The following is a 26,552-nucleotide window of genomic DNA, read 5'->3' as shown; positions in this document are numbered from 1 at the left end:
AAAACGCAGACTTCTGCTTTCCAAAGCCAATAGCAACTTTGCAGCACTTAGTAAGGCAACCCGACACGTGTAATTGATATGAAAGGAGCAAGCCAACAGCCAGGAACTGGCAGGGGTGCCCCAACACATGCCCCTCCTGCATATATCATAGCATTAAAACCATCAAACACTCCTGGTAGAAAAGCAAACAAACAAGACCAGCATAAGACCAAGATATATAAAATGCCCAAAGCAACATTAAATCATCTGAAGATATTCCCATTAAACAGAATTATTGTCCCCATTAAGAATCAATCAAAGCTATTTAGAATCATTGGCTATTCAGCCAGTTCCCTGGGAGACTTCCCGATTAAGCAGATTTTCCATGTGGGTTTCTTGTGATTAAAGGCCCTATCTTGCAAATCCTCGCTCATATCTATCGTCCTAACTCAAGTGAGCAGTCCTAATGGAAGAAGAGTGCTGGCTTACTCATCTCATCTACATTTACCTAATTCTGCTGATTTCAGCTTGATTTGCATGACAAGAGGAGATCAAAGCCAAGGGACCTACTCTCCGAGAACAGAGTTTGCAAGAGAAGAATTACAGTCCCGTCTACGGTTAGACACCAACAGGCACACGGTAAGATCTGCCCAGGCTCCAAATCTGGAAGTCGGGAAGTCACACAGCCACGTTAGCACACGACTGCGAAGATGAGAGAAATCCACCTGAGAGGCAAAACTTTTTACTGCAGACCCGTTCATACCCTAACGCGTCCCAATGGCTTCCTGACCAAAGCTGGCTCCTGCCCCAGTGGCTGGGAGCTACGCTGTGACAGCACCAGACTGTGTAGACATGTTCTCTTAAGGTAAGTACATCCTATATTGACAGCATTTAGTTGATCCTTCATAATAAAATGCGTATTCTACTGGTCTCTAATTGACTGGGATGCTGAGTGTCTGAAACTGCCTGGAGACAAAGAAATGAAATGGGACAAATTACTTTAAGAGTAATTATATTAATAAAACGTAATGCAGTTTTGTCTGCCATCTAGAAATACTGTTAGCGTCACGCAGAAGAGCAAGCGAGAATCCCAAATACCACAACTCAAACCAGAAATTAAGGACTTGCTCTTTTTTTTTTTTTAAACCAAACTTCTATTTGCCATGATTTCCATAATTTATAACCCTGGAAATTAACCTTGACATCCATAAATTCCCGTGTTCCAAGTATCCTAATATATTATTTCCACAGATCTTCTGCCTTACCCTTTCTGTGGTCCAAACAGGATTTCTGAAGGCACTGTGCTGATACCAGCAGTTTGATAAAGTACAGTGGCTTCTTTCTGCTTTCTCTGAGGAACGCACCTATCGGTGCTTGCTTGGGTATGTTCACATGCACGTTTGTGTGTTTAACACTGTTGCGTTGCCCCTTCCGCTTGGTCCTAATGAAAAAAACCTGATTATCACAAAGCAATCCTGAAGAGTGGTTAAGAATAAAGATACCAAGCCCATGAGCCCTTCAAAACGGTTCACTCCCTGGTCCCTGCTCCAGGCACCCCAGTACAGCATGAGTGAGCATGAAACGTTAACCTTTTATGGTTAGCTATGTGATTAAGTGGATCTTGTCTTGCTTCATTTTTGTTTGACAGTGCTATAAACATACGAAATTAAAGTAGTGCCCAGCCAAACCTTCCCTGATGGATTTCTGGTGGAATTTTTGTGGGGAGCAGCAGAGGGATGGAGACTGGGTCACAGACTAAAGGGCTGAAATGCGCAAGTCTGAAACCCTGATGGTTGAAACTAAGCAGCGATTTGATCTGCAGGAGTTACGCATGGTATGTAGGCAGCGACCTCCAGGAGAGCATCAGGGTGGCCACCGCCATGGCGGGCAGGAACGACTTCAGGCACCTCCATCAGCTGACCTGCAAATGCCAGTCAGGACCCTCAATTCCCTAAAAGTGCAGCCTGTTTAACACACCTTCGCTCTGTTTCGACTCAGAGCAGCCCATCTGAGACAAAGGAGGGGAACATTAAAAGCTGCTACGTGACAGCATCTGTTCGGCATGTCCACGTGTGTCAAGCTCTGCAGGCTCGTTACCTCACTGTGGTTAGACACCTTGTTTTGAGATCCAAGCAAATCACTGCTAAAAGCTTTTCCTTCCATTCCTTACTTCCTACTCCAGTGTTACTCCGATCGATTTTCTTATTCTAACTCCTCAGATCTAAAAGCAGAGCACTGAACTTCTAGGCCTGCTTTCTGGCTCCTTTCACAAACAGGGCTAACACTACTACAGATCAGTCGCTGGGAAAGTTATTTTCCCCTGCTGCTTTTTTGCCTGAAAGCCAAAGAATTCGCAGGTTTGGTGAGGAGGGATATTAGGTGATTTAAATGTAATGTGTCAAGAGCGAAGATATGGCACGTGGGAAAGGGAAGGGACAAAAAGACCACGTCTCTCTCCATTGTTGAAGACAGTAGGAAAAAAAAGGCCAGATGAAGCACGGGGAGTTACGCTGGCGCAATACTGGGGCAACTAAGAAAATCAGGCACTACAGAAAAGGAAACAGAAAATTACAGCTCTAATAAGAACAGGAATCCATGTAATATGCATCAGAGCTAATATATGTATGCATGGTAGATCTTATTAAAAACTACAAACATTTTCTTCTTCTCCCTTCTGCTATTGCTCGAAAACTAGAATAGTCCGACCTCTCGGTCAGTAAATCACATTAAGGTCACTTTGAGGAGCAGCAGAATATAAATATCTTATATGCAAAATCAAACTATGTTTGGGGTATAAATGTGATACAAATGCCATCCAAAATATGCTTGAAAGAGAGAAATGAAGTACTAGCCCATTAGATTTCGCAATTTATTTACAGAGTGGAAGTAATTGAAATCTACTTCTCCCTAAACTATCTCTTCCCAAGCTTTAAACATTCAATAACTTCTCAGCTAGGGAATGTGCTTTTTTTTCTCTTCCCTCTGTTTTCCCCGTGGTTTGCCTTATCATGTGCTAAATTTATTATTGCAACACATTAGTTGCTTTGGTCCACAGCTTTGAAACCTTCACACAAGGCCCTAAGAATCTCACCGATAAATCACTGATGAGAATAAACTGATTGTCTCTTCTGGATTCTCTTCTGTAGGATTAAAAGAAAGCCCAAAAGATAAGCTCAGAAAACAAACCCAAGTCTGTTACTTCTCAAAAGGCGGTGGGTTTTCAGCCTCAGTCTGTGCATGTGGGATTTTTTTCCAAGTCTTCTGTATGAATGGTAAAAAGCTGCATTTCTCTCAGGCTGTGGGACAATCGCCCCACAATCAGAATAGACTTTTAAGACTACGAGCTTGGGTTTAATTTGGAGCCAAGATGGACTATGTACCTCTTTCTTCAGACCAGTATTTAAGAAGTTGCTTTTGTGACCTACTGAAGCAAGACATCTGCACTGCTCTGCACTTTTGTTTCCAGTAGACTCATATTTAGCCCAGTGCAGTTGATGTATAGGAGAGAACATCTTGGAACAGATAAGCCATGAATAATTCCAGATCTTCAACTACTACAAGCACCTTCTTTCGACATCCTTATTCTGAACAGCATCTTTTTTTATAAAAAAATTAGTCAATGGATGCCAGATTGGGGTTATGGACTTAATTAATTTTATGTCTGTGACATGCTCACTGTGTAATTATACCAAGCTGTGCACTATTAGATAATTATTTTTGGTCCTCAAAAGAGGAATTCAATTTGTTTAAAATTATTTTAGCTCCTTCAGAGAGAGAGATATTATTTCCCTTCGAAAAGCCATCAAACTAAGTGATAAAGCAACCCCATTCGGGTAATAAAAGACTGTGGCACTGAAGTGGTTACAAACCATTTTGTTCAACCAGACTATTTACAAGTAGCAACAGGGTATCTGTTTCCTGTCATCTCCATCATATATCTTGAGGCAGAGAGATTGGAGCCCAATTACAGCCTGATATCTAATCAATACACACCTTATTCCTAGAGCAGGAAGTAAAGGAGGAGGCCCTTGGGAGCCAGAGTTCAAATTACTCCGCTGTCGATTCCAGATAGCAGCTAATGATAGGATATATTTCTGGAAAGGGGGGCGGGTGGGAAGGGCAGCACGGTTTAATGGGATTGTTAATACAAGGAACACATACATATATTAATTTAGACATCTGCTTCTGAATTCCAAAAGCCCGACGCGAATCAGAAGCAAAGTGACCCAATTTGCTATTCACTCCTATAGCTTTTGGGACTTAACTTTGTTAAAATAAAGCATTCGAGTGACAAACCCAGTCCAAAACCTTTAAATGAGATCTCTAAACTACATCTGGGTTGATTCCACGCACGCCACGCCACACCCCCCCGCCTTTTTAGAGCTGCTTTTTCATGAAGGAGGACTGACTTGCATATGGATACGGACTTTATGCAGCTCCGGGGACCTTCAACCAAGCCAGTGAGCGTTTCCCTTTCCCAGCTGACCAGTTAAACTTACTCTATTGTGTTCGTGGGCCCACCAGGCCAAACCCTGCGCTTAACTGAAGGCAGCTGTCCGCTGACTCTCGGTCGGTTACTAGCTCTTTGGGAAGATCTTAAACAGATAAATCTTGGGACTATTTGTCCCTAAGTGTCTACTTCTAATTTTGTCAGTTAGCCAGAAAAATAACCTCTCCTATTTACTAATTCCTTCGTGTTCCTAGCAATGGTTCAAAAAGCTGCCTTTTGCACAGCGGTCTTTATGAAAATGGGGGGTTTTTTTTCTGTCTTCCAAGAATTACCCTAACTCAGAAACGTAAACTATGAAGAGCAAATAGCCTGAATAATCAAAGAAAGTCACATGCTACAGTCAGTACTCCAAGAAAGAGAATGAAGCACGGGCATAATAAATCTTGTTAGTATTTAGCTTTCAAAACGGTCTGGAAGGCTGCCTGGTGACATGGATTCCTTCTAGATTTAATACAGGTTTGATTAGCCAGGAAATCATTGTCCTTTTTCTAGGGAGCCAGACCACAGACCTACAAAACTCACAGTAAACAAAAGCAGGCAACAACAACAACAAAAAAATCTCATCCCTGGTGTGCTGGTTGTAAGCACCGCAGCAGGCTCCAAGAGTCCCGGCTTCAGCGGCCAGCACCCCAAGCAAGGCAGGTGAAACCTCACAAGGACCGGATCGACAAAGGCCTTCGTGTTCCTAACTTAACCTCCTACGCACCTAAATCTGGGCTTGGATTGTGATTCTCTTCAATTCCTCATCTGACACGTTTGGGTGAGTAGTCCTTCCTCTCTCCCGTCTTAACTATTTGTCCATCTTAACTACCTCTAATATAAATTCTTCCAGCCGGTGATCACTGCAATACGCTTGTACGACACACAGCACAATTTCAACTTGGGATTTCTTCATCTGACTCAATAGCGCTATTGCTAATACAGAGTTTCACATAAATGGGGCCCCAAGGTTGAATGATACCTCTAAGTGCTGCTGAACTACAAATAAATAATTATATGATATACATAAATCTTGCATTTTTAATGCTGAAGTCCCATGAGACAGAAAAAAGATTTTAAACGAGACAAGAACTTTCTAATTATACCGCATGTTGATGATCTTGGAATAGGTACAAAAACCATTAAAGACTTTTACTTTTTTTTTTCTGCCTCTTAAATAGGAAAAATCTTTTCATCAAACATAGATTGAAGCCAGTGATAATGCAACTCTGGCTTACTAAATAATAACAGTGCAGGGCTTTCTAAATAGCCTACTTCAAATAATGACTTATATTATCCTAAATTCAAAAGCAAACAACTGGGGAGAAGGAAATCGCTAAATGAAGAGCAATATTAAATTCCAGAGGGTGAATGTGTGCTGCTAAAGGTGTGGCCTTAATGGAATTTGACCTATATCCATAATTTTGCTGTCACTCAGCGCCGGCTCTCAGAGCACAAAGCCGGCAGATGAGCAGGGTGTGAACAAAGCAGGGCGCTGCCCGGAGCGGCAGAGCTCCTGGAGGAAGCACAGCCATGGCCACGTTGCCTTTGCCCCAACCACAAGCCCTGGACACCTGGGCTAGCTGGCTATGACTGCCGTTTAGGAAAAGGCTACGGTGTGGTGGGTGGTGGCTACTGCTCAGAGCAGCCTGGCATCTCCCAGCAGGAGCAACCAGTTCCTCCAGCATCTTTGCAGCAGCAACGCTATGGGCTCAGTCAATCATCCCGACCCCCTTCACGTCTCCCGATGTTGAGGGCACAGAAACAAAGAGGTGGTGGCTACCTGCTAGGTCCGTAGCCCCTGGGAGAGAAAAGGAGATTAGGTTAGTGAGCTGCCCGTATCCCAGCTGAACTGTTGGATGAACTTCCAAAAATATCCTTGAATTGGCATTCTGCGTACAGCTGTGTTTATGAAAGGCAATATCATGTATGTAAATAAATTCAGATGCTGCTTGAGTTATTTTAAAACAATCAGTAGAACACTAATCATTTTATAGGCACAATCTTATCCCAAGAAAGTGACAACTTGGTGTGTACATACATGTACTAAAAGTTAAAGATACTGTTACTTGTATCTCCATACAGACATAAAACAAGATATAGACTTGTCTTATAGCCCCAAGAAAAGCTACTTTTGTATTCTGTGTACTTTGCTTGCTGATGTAAGCTTTAAATACAGTAACCTAAAAAATCACTTAGCCGGAGCTCTAGGGGCCTCATCCGAGGTGGAGCTCGTTAGTGGTAGGCGTCAGACGGACCTTGGCAGCATGCGAAGCCCTTTGCGTGAAGACCAGCTCCTCCAGTGCAACCCACCAAGGGGGAGAAGACGAGCACCAGCGGGGCTGCGGTGTCTCGCCCAGGGGAGCCCAGGGCAGGTCCGGAGGATGCCCCAGCCCCGCTCTGCTGGGCAGGGTGGGTGCCTGGAACCCCGGCGAGAGCCAGCCTGCTGCTGGGCCTCGGCCAGGACGCACGTGTATCGCAGAGCTCCCTGTGTTTAAATCCATTAATTATCTCGCAGTGTAAACAGTTTGAGAGTACTGCGGTTGCCTGCTCACGGGGAGATAATGCAGTTTAACCACTGTCTGTTCTAACTCCATCGCTGAACACAGACAAGGAAGGTTGCAGAAATACCTGAGCGAGATGGGGAAATGACAAACACGTTTCCTGGCTTCGGCTCCTATCAGCCCATGGCAGCTGGAGATGATATTTCACCTCGGCTGGACTGAGCTAAACGGCGGATGTCACCTGGGCTGAGTCAATGGTGATGCTCCCTCTGCCTTCAAGGGAGCAAGGACATCGCCTCTGAAGAGAGCCTGAACTTTGCCCTTGTTTTCCTAACAAATACCACAAAACCAAAACTGTCAGTTTAATCTTAGTAGTCCCACAGTAATCCCATGGCATCCAGCTATTCTCCGCTTAACATCTGAAAAAGCAAAAGTCCTGAACAGACGGTATATCTGGATACCCAAAATATATAAAAGAATACCTGGTTACTTCTTTACGCCACCATATACCACACCAGAGTTCTGTAATTCAGGCGGCTGCTCTATTAAAACACCGTATATTGTTCCCATTTATTCTTTTATGATTGGAGAACAATCTGGGACTGAGGGGGTATAATCTGTCATAGTCTGTTATGTACTACGGTATCAGCTTTTCTCCAGCTTTAGCCTCCAGAGATGACATGTCTGGAAATATGAATACTTCCATTAATGTTAGCTCTGGTTTCATTTACATTTTCCTTTCTGAGCAGAGTCCTGCACAGCAAGGTGAATTGGTTATATGATGAACGGGTTACACCGCGGGAGCTAGAGAGAATACGGCCAACGTAACAAGGCACGTCAGCAGCAGATGGAAAGAAAAGCTTAAACTTGCATGGCGATAAAACTCAAATCTACCTTGAATTTGACAGGTCAGCAATGCAACACCCCTTCAGACACAAAACAAAATCCGGTGGCTAACCAGTGTCACTGCCATTAACCTCTTCCTGATCTCCAGGGTCCAAAGTAGGAACTTTAAATAAGTTTTTTTTTATAGCACGAAAGTTCCCCTGTAGAAGACTACAAAACCGCAGGATTACAAAACTCCGAGGGTTATTGCAAACTCCCCTCACAAATGCTAATGAATTGTTTTCTCTTTTTTGCTCCAATCCTGTTGTTTCAAATGAAAACACATCGCTGCTTTGTTGCTGAGCACTTTCTCCCACAGTGCCCCGCATAAAGACTTGCTTGTGCACCCTCTGGAATGTGCTTATTCCAAGATGTTTAATTGTCATTTCTTCCACCTTACATCAGAAGCCTGTCACATGCATTAATTACATCCGTAAAAATATGCTTGAAAACCTTACCATTTAAATACAAGAGAAAAAAGAGAGAAACGAGCACTGTAATTTCCAAGAATAACTAATGTCTTGCTGAAGTTAATTCTCTGGATTGATGGCCTAATTGCCAACGTGGCTGAGGTAAGGCATACGGTAAGATCGTAGGCTGCTTGGCAGTGAACACTCTCTTACTAACACGTAAATTATAATCTTTTAATTGATATTTCCAACTACGAACTTGATTTAAGCGAAAGGCTTACTTGTGGAACAAACAACAAGCTGCCATTTATTGAATACACACACACAGAGGAAGGGGAAACCAGGTCCAGCCACGGAGACCTGGAAATTCGGGACTGAGCCTTTCTGGATGATGACAGGGGCAAAGCACCTCACCTACTAGGATGAGAGGCTCGCGTGCTGCAGTATCCTCTCTCCAGCAGCATCAGCTCCAGATGCCTTCAAATAAAACGTAAGAAACCTGTAACGGTGGGTTCATTTTAACTCCCTAAAGTAGCCATCAATCTAAATAAGACCCTTTCCTAGCCAGAAACCCCAGGCTGGCTTGCCCTCCCACAATAATATAAATGTGAAGTAACTTCATTTAAACCACTGGCATTGCAGCAAGGATTTATTCCCTGTGAGCGGGGAGGCACAGCAAGGAAGATGCACTGACCTTAAAACAGCACAACTCAGGCAACAAAACTGCTTTGGCTCCTGCACTAGCATTGACATACCTGTGTACGTCAGGAGTAGTTTCTCTTTCTTGCCCCAGTAAGGAGAGCTGGTGGCCAGGGCTTCCTAAGGGCATTTGGCCCCTTCCCACCCCACACCCCTCTGACATCCAGCATGGTTTTCTGTTCCCACTCAGACACGTTGTGTCCGTACGGCTGAAGACGGGTAACGCAGAGAGGTCTGGTAGTTATTTCCACGTTGCTGCTGCTCTGCTGCAAGCAGGAGGTTTGTGCAGGAGGGGGACACCGAGGGACCGCCACTCCAGTGCTGCTGCCCTCCATCAAGAGCTAGCCATGAAACACCCCTCGCCAGGTGGCAACGCTACCGACATTCAGGGCCACTCAGGGCTCACACTGGAGTCCCGATGAATTCGGGGAGAACCTCCCAAGGAAAGGAAGAAAATTGTATCGCAACCAGTAATGTTTGCGGTCTTAAGATGTATTAAAGTGTATTAGGCTATTAAGACATATTCACAGCACACGAAACACTCATTTGCAGACCCAAAAGCAAACTGTGAGCACTGCCTCCGACATCACTGGAGTAACACTGTAACTTGTAGGACTAAACACAAAATCAAGTAAAATTCAACTTTAAAACTCTCGCTTTTTCTTGTGTTGGCCTAGTCTTTCAGACTTGAGGGAATTCAACTGCTTGACTTATATGGTCCTGAAAAATGAGACTTATTGTTCAAATATCAACTTAATTCTTCTAATATTAATGGCTTTTACTTTCGCTGGGAGAAAATTCTGCTGTTTGTTTAGAGTGACCAGAGATATATGCAAAACGTGCCTAAGAAAAATATACAGACAATGAATTGCTTTCTGAAAAAACTAAACCAGGTTTATATTAGTACATCAGCTGCATTTGTTTCCACATAATTCTGATAGCCGGAGTCAAACCAAATGTATGCCTTCATAAAATACATGTAGAAGTATATTCAAACTATCTCAAATAAAACATCTTCCACTAGCTCGTCTGATGATCTGTATCTTTTAGATTTATAGCAACACTTATCTGGAGAGGTCAAAGTACTCTGTAACATAAAAAATTGAAACTCGCGACATCCCAGATGAATAGCAAGCATGATTATAATCTGTTTTAAAATTCTAAATATGGTCTTACAGTAGTCAGACACCGAGAGGTTAAATACTTAGCTCAAAATAAACCCAGGCAACCTAGCTCTATCTTCTCTCCCCATCCGTGGCTTTGTCCCTCCACCTCCGCCGATCAGCCAGAAGAGCTCCGGTGGCTTTAGCGACGACAGTTCTTTAATTCTCACCAAGTTATCATCCCCCAGCACAGCCTACAGATAGATGAGCCTGACATCGGCACATATTTTGGGTTTTAATTTCAATAAACCATAAATTTTAATACTCAGATCAGTCAAAGCGAGTCCTCTCACGCAATTAACCTATAATTAGACTAAGGTAATAATAAATTTAATAGAATTCAAAGGTAATTGTTACAGGGAAGTGCACACACGCTAACCTATATTGAACCGGAGGTGGGCACAAACCCAGACGCGAGCATCCAGAACCCTCACGCTTTGGGAAAACTCAAGGTATGGATCTGAATCTTGCTGATGACCTCTCCCTCCTCGCGGCCTCGCTCTGCCCAAGTAGATGAGGTTCCAGCAGCCATCCCACAGAAAACAGCTGTTTATGCAAGAGGTTTCGTAGGCCCAAAACCCACAGCTGAAACCCCACTTCTCAAACTTCCCTCTTCTCCCCTGAAACAATTTCTAAAACCCAGATCAGACTTCTGTGCCTTGGGCTCTGCTTAGATGATGTCTGCTTGCCCTCATGTGCTTTATCTTTGATTCACTGCTCTGTGTTAAACCTCAAACGACCTATTTGACAATAGCACATTTTACGATGCCATTTCTACCGATGAGAAATCTGAGATACAATGAGACTAAGTGAGATGTCCAGGGTTTTATGCGATGTTTATAACAGAGATGGGAGTAGACGGAGTCACAGTCTCCTCTCTTCTCTCCCTACCAGCAGGATTCTATTTTCCTCTTTATTTTTTTCTTCTCTCATGCTTAAAATACTTGTGGCTTATTGAGAGATTTCGCAAGGAGCACAGGTCATTTTACCTGTTTACCTAGAGACTGCAGTGTTTCTAGAAGATGCATACCTCGGAGCAATATGCCACATGATACCTAAAGATGCGGGATGGCTTGCCTAATACTTAATTGGAATACGTAGTTGTCTGCCAAATAGCTGTAAGATTTTTTTCAGAAAAAAGCTGGGGGAAGAGTAGCCTACATAAGTAGGCTGGAAGAAGTAAAGAAGATTTTAGATATACATACAGCCCTTCAACATCATCAGAACTTGCAGCAACGTCAAGAAAAGCTTGTTCATATCTGGCCCAAAAGCTACCATCCTTTGAAAAAGGAGGACCTCTCTGTTATCATCTCCATTCAGATGATGACGATGATGTTTAGGGGCCATTCCAGTAACAACCCATCAGTGTCAAATAGGACGTCATCCCGGTAAGACATGTGTCTCACACAAGGAGCATCTGACTCCAGCGCTCCAGGGTCCACGCTCGCTGACCGGCACCCTCTGGGTGCATGCTCAGGGCTTATTTTGCCCGATGATGACTCACCACCGTGAGCTGTCCCCATGCACTCAAAGAAGGTTGGACCAAGTCTGAAGTAAAGCCCAAAAGACGCGGAGAACTTTCTCAAACAGCTGGTGCCGCTGCAGTGACCAGCAGAGAGGCTGAAGCTAGTATTAAAGACAGCAAGGCATATGTGTTTTGCTATAAAGCAGCTGCAAAACAGATATTAACCCTTTCCGTCGTGGTCCGTAATAGCCTGACTACATTGTACTTTGGCCAAGAAGGCCCTTTGATTTAACTAGGAATTAGACATTAGAGAGCAGCAATAATACGTAGTAAGGAAATATTATCAATTTGATGTCATTTTCAGATGGTCATTTCCTATTTTGGTATCAGGTTTTATTCTGCTTGGGGAGTACATATTATACATATTTTTAATAAAATCATTGCAAAATTACCCACAGGCGGAGAGAGAATAAATTAACAGGCTATTTAATTGAGTTCTTTTCAAGATTCTTCGCATCAGCTGCAATTGAGTGAAATAAGGAGGAATGTAAAATTTGCCACTTTACAAGCCACCAGGCCATTTATTCTCCCAGCCTGCTCAATGCAGCAGTTAATTCTTAAGCTTTTTAAATGAAAAAATGAACATCGATGCATCAGCTTGGTTACAGAACCGCTGTACCCAAAACAAATGCCAATTTCAAGAAAAGGAAGAATTATTCCTCTTTTACCGCTTCAGAAGTCGTAAACCTGAAATCTAAAGGGTGTCCAAATCCTTCTTGATCTCAGCGGACGTCAGAGACCTAAAAACTTCCGAGGATCCAGGCCTTCGTTCTTACCCTTTCATTTATATGCCTAATGGGGGGAAAAAAATAAATCATTTACTTGACCCTGCCAAACTCCAGAAGAAATGCAAGCACCTTTCACTTGTACTTTTAGAGAATCATTTGGAAAGATTCCTTTTCCCAGCCTCAGTGAGACTGTCAGGCATTTTAGAAGAACACAAAATCTTTCCCAGTTTGATTTTTACTTTAACATCAGTTAATTTCTATTTGTTCTTCCTCCCCAATTTCACTAATGCCCTTTTTGTATACGTATATTTGTCCATTACAATCTACAGAACAATCACCCTAATTGATCTAGTGTTAACCTCTAACAGCTTAAGATCCAGGCTGGTTTTATCTATTGCTCAGCCCCGGTTGTGGCATTAATTCCCTATAGTGCTTACATCTCTGTCACCGTCGCCGCCCGGCCCTTTTACAAGAAGCACCTCTCTCAATAAATGCCACTGTAAACCATCCTTACAAGCGGAGTGGAGGCTATCGAAAAGCCCCCACTGTAGCAGTTTGTTTTTGCCTTGCGTTGTACATAATGATAAATTTCATACAGGTGTCACATTTTTTAGCGGGAGGTGAGGATTGATGGGGAGCAGTAGAACGATCCATCATCGGAGGCAGGTGGCACAGTATTGGAATTTCAGAAATCTGCTCCCAATCACATCCACTGCTGGATGACTCAGTAACGACCCTATTTGCGATGCGTTACTGAAAATCAATGTGCCGCATTCAAGGTCAATGTACTGTTAGAAAACTCCTTAAGCACTGATGGATGGATTGTGTTCATTCAGAATAAATGTGAGAAGAAAGCGACAGCTGAGCATCCCAGTAGTTGTGCCAACTTTAAGAGAACAGCTTCCTCCTGGAGAGAGAAGGGCGATTCCCTCGGGGATTACATCATTCCTTATTTCCTTTGTTCTTTCTCTTTTGAGCATTTAGGTAATTGTTTAATGTATCTATCTTCGTGCAATTAGGAGACTTCAAAGTTTGAAGACAAATACTGATGAACAACAATCTTTATGGACTTCCCCGTATGAATAATATTAATCATTATGAAAGACTATCAAAGTTTATAAGGATTAAGCAGACAAGAAGGGAAAACATTTGAAGAAGAAACTAAACCCACGCACAGGTATAGAAAAAAGCCTCTCTGCAAAGAGCTCTAAAGATAAAATCCCAAGTCAAAACATGGTCTTGATTTTTCTGTTATTATAGTAGTGAACAAGATACTTACTGTCTTTACATATCTTTACATATTTTTCAACTCTCTAAGTGGTTTTGCATAACTTTAAATGTTTTAAATTAGCTGGGAACTTGCCACGCATGGTAAAACAGATTTTAGCTTATAAAAGATTCGTGCTTATAAATAAAGCTATCTCACTTTTTCTTTTAGCAATGGGATGGGATATCTTATTCAACTAGTTTGCTACATATGAATTAATGACACTTCAGAGACTCCTTCCAGAGGGATTCAGAAATTACACTCCTTTTCTTTCCTGAGAAATAATGAAATTGTCTTTTAGTTGATGGGGGAAAAAAAGTAATCATCAGCTTCCAAAAGGAAAACAGGATTGATGGCTCAAACAAACAGGAAGGGGGAAAAGTGTAATTTACCATGTGGTTCACCAGCAGCTAAATCTGTTCACTTGACACAATAAATGATGTCAGGCTTCCTCACCCACTGTGTCAACAAAATGGGTGTTGTCAAAAACATTAAGACATCTTATTGACAAACTCTCAAGTCATTATACTCTTTGAAGTGGTTTTGTCTTCTGCCTAAAATTATTGCACCGACAGCATCGATTCATCTGATACATTGATACTGCGGCAGCAAGCTCCGGGGAGGATACTGAATACAGCCAAAGCTATCATCCAGACAAAGTTATTTTTTACTATTTTGGTAAGATTCCGAGAGGTGGCGGGACATCAGGGACAAGCAGTTCATTCTCAATATTCAAACAACTATGCTTCCCCAAGAAAACAATTTTTTGCTATCATAAGGTAACTGTGCAGAACACTGTTAAAAAGAGGTTGCTTTGCATTAGGAGCTAACAACTAGAGGTTAACTGCAAATACATCATCTTAAAGAGGCTGCTGCACATTATTTCAGCCAGAATATATTGCTTATTCGTATACGTCAGGGAGTACAAAGCTTCCAAAGCTCCCTTCCTTACTCAAATAGCTGTACTGAACTCTGTTAGACCGATGCTACAAGGAAAATCTGACCGGTTTTGCCAAAATAGTTATGTTTGTCAAAGAGAAGGATTTGGTCAAAAATATGTGAAATAATCATTGCAAGTTAAGAAGTCAGAAGGAATTAAGGCTCGTCTGAGAGGTCCAAGGGTGAGCGCGTACAGCAGAGTTTCTTTCCCAGTCTAAACCGATGTGGCAAAGTAAGGGTTGGGTCCGGCGGGGCCGTCTGCGCCGCTGCTGCCCATCCGTAACTCTTCCATGAACAAACAGGAGACATCAGAAGTGTGATTTACAAGTGCTTCTGACCCTGAAGTTTAATACATCATAGGCCTAACCCTTCCTTTACGCCAACATGAATCAGCAGTATCTCCATGGAAGCCAATGGCATAACAGCATAAGGCCAAAATGGGAGGAAATTCAACTTTGCATGGGACTGTCTATTCACCCCAAGAAAAAAAGGTTCATTTCTTTCCCCCCCACCATCTCTTTGTCAATTTTCTGTACAGAGGATGCTGCGTCCCTGCCTCTTCACTGACCTGCTTATGCTGTTCTCCTCCCAGTTGGGTTTGGCAGATCCCAGACCCGCAGGCCGGCACCAGGGACTAATAACCAGGTACCTTCATCCCACCGCGACCGCGCACACAGGCTGCCATTGCGCGTTTGGCTCGCTGTCCCTAATGTGAAGTACAGAGCTGAAGATAGAAGCCGGCTGAGGGTGCCAGTTCTGTCCACTGTGGATTTGTGATTAACTTTTGCCATTAAAATACAGTATATAAAACACTAATTCAAGCCAAAATTATAGACTCGGATAATATATGGAATGACTGTGCCAACAATCCACAATAAAAATACACAGTACAAATAAGCGAAAGAATCTGATGTCAAAAAATACGGATAATGAAAGTAAATTGTATAAACGTAATTAATAAAGGCTTGGAATGGAAATTTCCAGTGTGTACTGGCTGAGCCTAGATCCACCGAATATCCACAAACTCTTCTAAATTTAAGCTGGGATAGTAATGACCAGCTTCTTATGTTGTGTTTAAATTGTATCTTTTATATCAGAAGGCATCTAGGAGTCTCCACTAAATTGTTTTAATTAAGCTAGCCATTATGTTTTATTAGTTCCAACTTCACCACACTCAGATGAGAAATAAAGATGCACGTAAAAACCAGGCTCTGACACGAAGGAATCCATCCGTCCCTGCCCAAGCATTCCCAGCCGCTATCTTCTGCTGCCCCAGCTCTGCAGATAACAGCTACTGTTTTGCTGGACTTGTCATGTAGCCTGGAAGTCTGGCGGGGTTTTGTTGTGATCCATGTGCAGCCTCTGCAGGGCCTTTTCTAAGTATTTGTTTTGCTGCGCTCACAACCCTGAGCGTGGGTGGCCTCGGTGGAGGATTTTCGGATTTTCAGATTCTGCTACTAAGATGATGAAGGAAAGACGACTTTTTTTTTTTTTTTTTGCATGAAGTACTTCTGTTTAAAAAATTATTATGAGGGGTAATGGCTTCAAACCGAAAGCGGGGAGATTTAGATGAGGTATCAGGAAGAAATTCTTTACTGTGAGGGTGGTGAGACACTGGCCCAGGTTGCCCAGAGAAGCTGTGGATGCCCCATCCCTGGAGGGGTTCAAGGCCAGGCTGGACGGGGCTTGGAGCAACCTGGTCTGGTGGGAGGTGTCCCTGCCCAGGGCAGGGGGGTTGGAACTGGATGATCTTTAAGGTCCCTTCCAACCCAAACCGTTCCGCGATTGTGTGAAAATATGGAGAGCACAGGATGAGACAATGCCTACCCTCTTCACACCCTCTGACCTCCTGGCTTAGTGCTGCACTTCCTAGAGGCAACTCCCACAAAAAACAGTAGGAACTGGCACCTCCACCTGCCTCTCCAAATAGACACGGATGAGCTAAGTGGAATAATACCCCCATATTGTACTGCAGCATCTACATATTGCAGTGCAGAAGCAAACGTGTGTATGTATTATTCAAGCGAAGAAAATGAAACCCTACCTAGAGCCCCAATTTTTGAACCCTCTGGTTTATCCATTTAATGAAAGGAATGTCTTCCTACTATTTTTCATGCAATGCATGGCCGTGAGCCACCGAGATTAAAGAAAGAGAATATTTGCTCACTAGGCTGGGTAGTGGGACTCCTAGCCTAACTGGGGGGTTGTAAAGTTTTTTGTGATCAAAGAATGAAAAGTTGCTACCAGTTAAATCCTCGCCGTCTTACTCACACTGGGGAGTCTGTGCAGAGTTACACAATTCTAATGCTAAGAAGGCTGTCCTGCAGACTTATCTCTCGGTTTCTGGTCAATTTTTTAAGAGATTGCAACCACCCAAAATTCTATTGAAATACATTTTCCATCTGCAATCACACAATGAAAGTAATTAGTGAACTCTCCTCAAGAATCTGGTGGAACCACATGGCTAATTAGTTCACTTATACCACAGCCCAGTGGAAACCAGCTCTGAAACATCTTTCCCAGCCCTGCTACAGACCTTGAGTTGGGAACTTTTGCCAAGTACCTTGGCCACGTTGGCAGCGGCTGCAGAGCTCTGTTGAGCTCTTGGGGCTCCCTACAACCTGGGCCACCATGTGAAGGAGCCAGTCCCACCACCTGCGCAGGAATGAGAAAGAAGAGCCTCCAAGACCCTCCTCCAGTAAGTCTATGCCTGCAACAGATGACTTTCAAACAGGCACGCAGAAACAAATAAATTCCTTGTAATTTTCATAATAAACAAAACCAGAATGAATCACTCCAGAACAACAACGTCAGTAATTTGACCTCTCTTACTCTTTCAAAGAAAGCAAAATTATTTTGTACAAATTAAAGACCATTTCTGCTGGGAAATGAGAAACAATATCCCAACTAATGCAAAATATGAAGCAATAGGTTTAAAAAAAAAAAAGTCACCTCATCCCTACGCAGGAAAGGTACTCCAGGTTTTTAGTTCCGAATTAGAAGTATTTTTCCAGGCGCCTTTGTGAAGTTGTTTAAATGCATTGCTATATTAGCCTCACTATATTTTTAAGTCAGTTATCAGGAATTTAGCAGAATAAATACTTTGAGGTCCTGGTTGTAGCTTCGCTCCATGCTTCCAGCCAGAAGCAGCACCCAAATAACTGCAGGTGCAAAGCAGGGACCTCTCCCCCATCCAGCTGCAGAAGCTGGAAGACTGCTCATCACCAGGCAGAGCTCACCAGCCTGCGGCCCCGCCAGCCCCGGGAGTCACACAAGTCTCCAAAGTCAGACAGCTTAGCAAAAATTGCTGATAGTCACGATCTGAAGTAATTTGACTGACTTTGCATCGATACGGGTAGAGCTACAGCCACACAGACCTTTCCATTTCCTCCAGCAGACTTCGCAGTCTAGGCCAATTTCATCCCGTGTGTTTCCAGAAGGAAAATATTCTGTTTTCTTTCCTATCCTCACAGATTACGACATCAGTATAGCTGTGCGGATCATCGTATTATCACCCATCCCCTGTGTTCTCCCCACTCATCTTCTTCCTACTTACTTAGGAACTATTAAAGCAATTAGAAATATTATGTTCCTTCCAGACAAGTCCAACAGAATATTCTCTGCACTCTTCGTAACAAGCGATGCCAATGGAAAATGTCTCAGTGATGTCACCCAGTGCATTATCAACCTATTTACGGCACGGCTTTTTGGGTAGTTTATGTCAGTATGCTAAATTAATTAACAATTAAAGTAAGTTACTCAAGAGTGGTTTGGATGTACTTCCAAGTCAAAGTTTTAACAGAAGGGATTCAAAAGGAGTAAGATACACATATGTTTTGATAATCTGAAGTGAGCCAGTTTACCCAAAAAGCCACTTAATTACACCAAAACTGAAACATCTGGTTTAGTTTATCTGCTAAAAAATAGTATGGTGAAAAGTAAACCACTTGGAGAGGAAATATTAACATTATTCCTGACTTACAGACTGTCACGCCAGAAAACTTATTTTTAATTATTTTTGTATCTTCATATGATACACGAAGAGGAAACTCAGCAAAGCAAGGAGCCCACTTGCCTTCGCGCTGAATTAGGAAGAAGGAGGAATTCTCCCTGCCCTGTTCCGAGCGAGCTGCAGGATGACAGTCGCAGAGGGACTGCTCTGCTGGGGGATGCCGGAGGTACCAGAGTCATCTTTGTCCCTTGGACTCTTTGGAATCCACGTGGCTTTCCGATGTCCTGCCACAGGACACCGGATTTAAGAACATGCCTAACACTTCTGTTGTCTGTTATTATTTATTTCCTATTTCGCTCCCCGCCCCCCCCCAGTTGCAGGCAAGGAAAGACAAAGCATGCAAAAGCGATGCCAGCTCTTTCCCTGCACACGCAGTAGGTACTCCCCAACCTGGAGATACCCAGATCTCTCCCTGGTACAGTAGCCTGGTATTTCTTAACAGTATCTGTAGCTGAGAAGTCACATTATAGCACTTTAGAACATTTACAGCCTAAGGAAAACCTTTTATGTGAGCATTTTAAAGCTCAAAGCTCTAATCTAGGACTTGGTATATTTATCCAAGTCCTTAATTATTAATGTGACTCTATTGATTCGATACCTAAAACTCTAACAACAAAACCTGTGCAAACTAATTATGCCTGGCTTCCGACTTTACAGGGCTTCTTTGCTCCTCTTCTAAGTCTTCTTTTTCTTAGTCAATAAGGTCTGATTCATAAAACAGCACAGAGATACCAGAATTAAGAAATAAAAGACATATTAATTATCATAAGCTGTGCAACAGCTACGCATGTTGCTGAAGCATTTATTCACCAGAGGGATCTCAATGATATCTACGTTTGTCTTTGCCTATTATCCTAATGCAGGCAGCACAATCAATCTTAACTGTATTTTAATTAATTCAGAAACAGAGTTATTTAAAAAAAAAAAAATCATATCCTTGGTGTCTCAACGCCAGGCTGAGGCATTGCCATCTGGAAGCTTGAGTAACTAAGATATTACATGATCTTAACATTTTTTATTAAGGTCACGACAAGGCATGACTTAAAACTTAATGATGCTGGTGACTTGTTGATCGCAAACATCCATAAAGTATTTTATTAAGAAGCAAAAGTTTGGGACAATCCAGCTCCACTGAAAAACTATTTTGATTTTTTTTCACCCTTTGCAAATTTTGCACCTTTGTCGGAGAGATTTTATTTTTCTTATGGAAGAGAATATACAACTTCTTTTTTTATGATGCTATTTCACCTTTTTCAGGTGGCTACCTTACAGCAAGTTGTTGCCTTATCTTTATTAAGTAAGGGTCCGCGTTCTCCTCTCTTCGGACTGCACCACCGACATTTTTGGTGTGATTTCTGAAACTGCTGTGTGCAGACTTTTGCGAACCTAACCCATGCCCTGAATAATTATTCTCAAGGTAATAAGCTTCCGCTCTCAGCAGCCTGGACCTGAGTCACTGCCGTCCTGGGGAGCATTTTGCCTAAGCGCAAGGGACTTCTTAGAAATAACAGTGGAGAAGGAGACTGTTCCCATCTTCCACTGCAATGACCATTACAGGTACCCACAGAGGGACCTGCAGTACTACAGCTGTCACCTCTTCTCACCAGAGCGAAGACGGGAAATAGATCCAATTCTTTATTCCCCTTTTGACCACATTGATTTTTTTATTTTTTCTTCCAAACGGCAAATGTCCAAATATAGTATGTCCACACCTATTTCACAGGGAGTGGGGATTGCGTACAGTATTTTAGTTGTGAAAAGTGGCTCAGAGAGATTACTAGAACTTGACTACAGGCTTGGAATTGGTCCCCAAACCTCCTCAGAGCTGTAGTTCAGAAACTGGTATCTCTAATACAAAACTGATAAGTGAAATGAGAAATTAGGTCCTAACATATTTTTAGTCTCCACATTCGAACATCTATTTCACTTTTATTATTGTCATAATCTCTGTGTATATAGACTTAAAAATTATTTCCTTCAAATCTTCTGATCTACCCGGTTCTTAAACAAATACGTTATATTCATCTCAAATCCTCTTGCTTTCTAAATGCCATTTCAGGTAGAAAAAAATAGAAAAAATTCTTAGAAAAAAATTTCTAAGAATCAGAAAAGAAAGAGTGCAAGTTCTGAGGAAAATGGATAGCACAAATTTTTTTTTTTTTTTTTTTTTTTTTTGAGCCAAACCAAAAGTGGACTCGCTTAAATTCTTGAGTTCAGTGAGGCCACTCCAGGATTACATCAAAACCAATGGTGATCAGAATTTGTTCCAAACATCTCCACTATGACCAAGATCCATTAGTTCCATTGAACAGCCACTCACATCACAGAGGGAGGTAATTTACAATTTTTATAACCATCATAATTTGTAGTACACAACTAACCACACGGCCACTCTTTCAAAACATCAAGATAAATCACAAGAAAATCAAATACGTGTTTAATGTTTGATGACAAATGGCTACTAGTAAACGTTTACTGCAATGAATTGTTGTTAAAAACAGAGATTATGGGAAAATGCTTAACAAAGGTGATTAGGACCACTTAATTTAAAATTCTTTTCCATTGCTTCTCTTGAGTGCATGGACCACCAAGTTTCATTTAATCCTTTCTAATTCCGAGCAAGGTAATTATGGCAAATAATGGTGAATGAATCACATGCCTGTGCAGGAGTATCGCAGCCATTGTGGCATGTAGATGAATGCTGTGTCAGAGGATTAATGTGGTATAACACCGTATTTGCTTTTGCAGCCTGTCATTTTAATCTTGTGAGCTGCCTTTCATCCAGGTGGGGAAATACAGTAAGGTTACTGTTGATCTCAGGCAACCAGAGAGGATGCTGTGTGACATCCAAGTCCTTCGGTCCTACAGGGGACTCTTGGCAGCTTCTAAAAGTCTTGTTTTGTGCGTTAATGGAAGGAGAGAGAGAATTTGCCTGTGCTAGGGAAAAGTTGGCAGGTGAACGAACGGCACAAGAGATGCCATTGTGCCAACGGGTTACTTAGTTCTGAGTATTAGGCAACGTGCACCCAAGAACTCATGGGGTCCTAAAACTGCGGAGACAGCAAATCACTGACTTGTCACTCACTGCAGATAGGGAAGCGGAGATCTGGCAACGGCGCAGAGCTAGATGGACTGCGGTAGCCAAGTAGTCTATAGAAAAGAGTGGAATATGATCTAGTCTATAGAGGAGCAAAAAACTCTTAACACTTTCTTCTTGCCTTGATCTAGTTTCTCTACTATCTGGGCTGAGGTCTTTAGCATTACACCAACTAAGGTATCCCGGTGAAAGGTCACTCATGAACCTTGTCATGGAGCAGTCTGATCCTAATCAGTAGAGACTTCTCTCTTGCCGAACAACAGGAGCATTCTGAAGCACTAGAATTGTACATTTAGTTATTGTGCCCGTCCAATGCCCACCTATGAACGTGTGCTCCACGCTCACAACCTTTGCCGAAAGAAAAGCAGTATGGGGGTGTGGAAATTGTTCAGAAGCAAACAGTACTTCCCCAAGCCACTGCCCAAAACATAAAAGGAATTCAGAACACGCTGCAGATCAGAAAAATTCCTTTAAATTCTACCCATTATATTTTCTAAAACAAGATGGCGGAGTGCCAAAATACCTAAACAAAGCAGGTTTTTTTCAGCAAATTTCTATCCCACTGAGAAATAATAAGTCCTGGAGATCTTATAAAGAAACCTGTTCTTGAACAATTTACTGCCCAGATTTATAGGTCCAAGAAGTGAGGATGGTTCAGATTAACTTCGTACAAGCATCTACTCTCCAGGGTTCTTCTCCAAACCAAACCTGAGCCAGATTTCTTTTTTTTTTCCCCAGTTAGCTGCCCTTTTACGCTGGCTGAATCACGTGAAGGGGATGGAAGATGGCCACAACTGCATGTTTGAGAATTCCCCCAACTATGGAGAAGGCTCCAACTGCTTTGAATCCCTGGAATCTCCTCTTACAGTTCAGTTGCAGAGGAAGGACCTCAAGCACACCAGAGCTCAGCTACACCACTTCATGGCTGGCACCCAGCACCTGAGCTACTCTAATTGCTGGTGGGGTCAGCACTACGGAGCTTGTAAATCCAAGAGCATTATCCAGTTGTGAACATCCAAAAGTAGCTGAGGGTTTTGTTTTGTTTTATTTTTTGGTTTGGTGCAGGTTTTGTTTTTTTTGCTTGGCCGAGGGGAAAAAAAAAATATTCAGTCAAGCTGAACAAAAGATTTTGGATCACACTTCATGTAAAAATTGCAGAAAAAGTCCCTTCAGCTGAGAATGCTGAAATTAAACATTGACTTTTTCAGCTTTTAAATTTTGATTGGACACCAGTAATTCAGGGAAGTCAACATGAATCAATTGGTGCAATGCTGGGCTGCCAAACTGGCATTATTTTTATTATTACTAGTTCTAAAAACGGATTTGGCCACTCAGCAGGGACCAGCTTTTCTTGTAGGAGATAAACCCATCCTCAAACTTACATTAATCATCAATTGTCCACTCTTCTGTGTTGTCCCTTGCCCCAGATAAAGTAGAGTAAACTTGGCAGGATTAGCAGTGAGAATCCGGACCTTGTGCAGTTCACCTGAGCAGGTCAAGCGAAGTTTTCAACATCTGGTTTAAGACCTTCTGAAGAAGACCTTCGCATGACTTTGGAACAGATAAAAAATTCAGCCCAAATAGAGAATTTTGAAATGCGGAGTCCTCTGAAAATCTGGCACCAGAAAGGCTATGCACTCCAAAAAGGCAATGAAAGACTGGGAGCCGCTCGCCTTGACTTTATCTTAACTACCTTGATTAGAGGTGAACTAAACAGCCGTTTTATACGACCCTAAACCTTACCTCAATCCATAAAATACTCTGGAAATACAGCAGTTTGGGAGAGCTAGTAAAGCATATGTTCACTCTCTTCGAGGAGAAAAGTCAAATATTGTAGCATTTAAAAGGAGGCAATTTAGGTATTGAAGACAAAAGTATCCAGAGAAAGCCTAAAAGCAGAGAAATACAGCTTTTCTAATCTACACGTACAGGTGGATGCCATGGTAAAAGTCAAGGTGACAGAAACTGGTTGAAAATATTTTGAGCCCTTCGACTCGCTGAACCATTCGGGGCTCTTTCAGGCCGTTTTTTCCTGGAGGGCAGAACACAGAGTTCTAAGCAACAGCTGAAGCAAATGGGAGTCACATCAGGCAAGCTGAAGTCATGCAATTTAATCCCGCGCGTCCCCTACCTTATTATATTCATTTACGATTACACCATACTTAGAGAAAAACATGTGTTCACCGGCAGGCTGCAGAGAAAGCAAAGGCTGGTGATATCTTAAGTCAAGATATTGTATAAATAGAGATTTGAATACGGATTTCCTCAGGGAAAGAGAATAGTGGTGAGATTTCATTTTCCATTATTACTACATGCTGGTAATCTGCTTGATAGTGTAAACATCTTTAACTGACGTGAATGGATTTATCTATTTTTTTAAAATCTACTGGTCTTCTCTCTTACTCTGCACTAAATCCAAAGACACTTTGCTGACGTCAGTATTGTTGTACCACCGTACGACTGGGGCGAAAGGAGAATTACAGCTACTATTTTACTTTTTAATTTTAGTTCTGGGTCAGTATATATTCTTATTTGAAGCCCAGATGAAAAGGGGAAGGTGGTGTTTGAGGCCGGACTGAGAGTACAAGGTAGCGCCTCTACTCCTCATCCTGCCACAGACTTTTGGCACTACAATTTGGGCAGATCATTCAGCATTATCGTACCTCAGCATCCCATGAAGCTGCCTTAATGTTTTCCTAACACCAAGGATTTTTGCAAAGGGGAAAAAAAATAAAGTTAGAAAATCTAAAAGCAACCAGGGATATTGTTTTTCTAGTAAATACCAATGCAGTTTTACAAGCAAATTCAGAAGAGTGAGAGAATTTTAACGCTACTTTAAGGTTGTTTTTTTAATTGTATTAAAACGTGTCAGGATTAAATGCAGAACAGGGATACCCACTGATTTAAAAAAAAAAAAAATAAAGGAAGATTTTAGATTTGTTTTTAAACGAATCAGTTACCATGGATCCATATTCTGGCAATGACGCACCTACTCTACTTTATTGTACATTTGAAAGCTATAGAAGCATATCAAGGTAAAAAATTACTTCAGATTTCAAATTAAAACCCTGGTAAAATAACAGGAGATTGAACTAGCTTAGGGAAAAGAAGAGGGGAGGCGGGTTTAATTCAGTCTCTGAAAAAGAGAATAGTGAAAAGCCTGACTTTGCTTACGCCAAGGGCATTTTGCCATCTACCTCCACAGAGCCAGGACAACTGTGTTGTGTTTCGTAGGGCCCCAGTCCTGCAAACTGTGTGATGGAGAAGGGAATTTCTAAAGTCAGTGGGATTCCCCACAGCTCTCAGGATCAGAAATTTGTGGGAAACTATGTATAGAACTTGTCTGAATTTTGGCCCAAGAGTTTTCTCATTTCCTTTGACAGTCTCCATAAAAACCCTCTTGTGCAACTCCACTATCTTTTCATCTTGGGATGCCAAAATATAAGAGCCTGAACATCTGTTTGAAAAATAGAATATGCCAGTATTTAAATTAGCAATGGTTTCTTTTCCCTCCAAGACTATCAACTAATTATTTGAAATAGATTTACCCAAATATTGCACTTGGTTCCATATTACACACACATAAATGAGAACAGAATTTGGCCCAATATGTTTAAGCTAAGCACATTTTTGCAGCTATGAAAAGTAATCTGATTTCCATGGAATAGTTCATACATGGCAATTTGCCTTCCTGGGCCTCAGTTCATGTCAAGCCTTTTCACTCTGTTCATTTTATGAAGATTTAATTGAATCCTACTTAAATAGCATCAACTAGCACTTATTCATAAAGCCATCAAACCTTTCATCACAAATTCATAGTTTTGTAATTCTTAAAAAAATGAAATAAATCATATATATTCGGCCATACTATCACTGGAAACACTTGAAACAAACTCTTCTGTCCGCAGCCCTCTACCACAATTTTGAAACCTCATTTTGAAGTCTCCTTAGAAAATCATCCTATTTTGACCAAAGGTGATTTTATTTTTCGCTGTTTTTTCTGCAAGAAATGTGATGGTGAAGTTACTGCTGCACGGACAAGTGAGGTCTGCCTTTGAATGAGCTGATGGAAAGAAATATAAAATAATGACAGACCGGAAGGGCAAAGCTGTCTGGGCAAACCCAGCAGGACCCCCGGTACCAGAAAGGGATGGCATGGCCAAGCTCTCCTTTGTCAAGGTCTCAACTACCATCAAGCGTGGAAGGCGCGCAACCCATAAGGCCCTAAAGTGAATCAAGCCAATTTCCACAGAGGCTTTGTAGGACTATCAGAAGCTCCTGAAGAATGTAAAATCTGACCCCCAACAGGTGTGATTTATCAGCGAACAAAGACACTTGGGTAGCAAAAAAAAAAAAAACCTACCAAAAAACCCCCAAAGAACAAAAAAGCTGACAAAGATGCCCCAAAGCAGAGGGAAGAAGTCTTTTCTCACTAGTCCTTCTCCAGCATCCCAGCCATCCTGCTGGCAGAGAGGCAGCGGTCCTCCCCCAGCCTGCAGCCAGCACCACCACCATCCGCACAACCACTTCATTTACCTCCGCTGTTTGACCCCCCGCTTCATTACCTCTAGCACCTCAGCATCAACACCGCTGGAACTGTATTTTCGGAAAGAAAATCTGAGTCCTTTGCCATTGGGTAAATTCTTCAATTTACTGCCCCCCCCAGTCCCTATGACCCGGGTTGTTATTTGCCAGAATAAACTGTGTCTTACATTATTGGTTCTTGTTCTTTACAGTCGCAGAGCTGATACCTTGCTGTTCATAACAACCTTTCCAAAATCATGCCTCAGGTAATTAAGGAATTATACCCCCCCCAGCCAACAATACCATATTTCTTATTTCCATCATATAAATG

At 42.1% G+C, this 26,552-nt stretch overlaps 1 long non-coding RNA gene across 3 annotated transcripts in view; it reads right to left on the bottom strand.

The window, feature by feature from the left end:
* The window catches only part of LOC141741798 (uncharacterized), a 201,610-nt gene that overhangs the window by 91,232 nt on the left and 83,826 nt on the right, over positions 1–26,552 (bottom strand). The gene's annotated exons all lie outside the window — the stretch shown is intronic.

This window comes from Larus michahellis, chromosome 4 (genome assembly GCF_964199755.1).
Source record: "Larus michahellis chromosome 4, bLarMic1.1, whole genome shotgun sequence".
NCBI classification, from domain to species: Eukaryota; Metazoa; Chordata; class Aves; order Charadriiformes; family Laridae; genus Larus; species Larus michahellis.
This window is presented reverse-complemented; position numbering and strand designations above follow the sequence as displayed.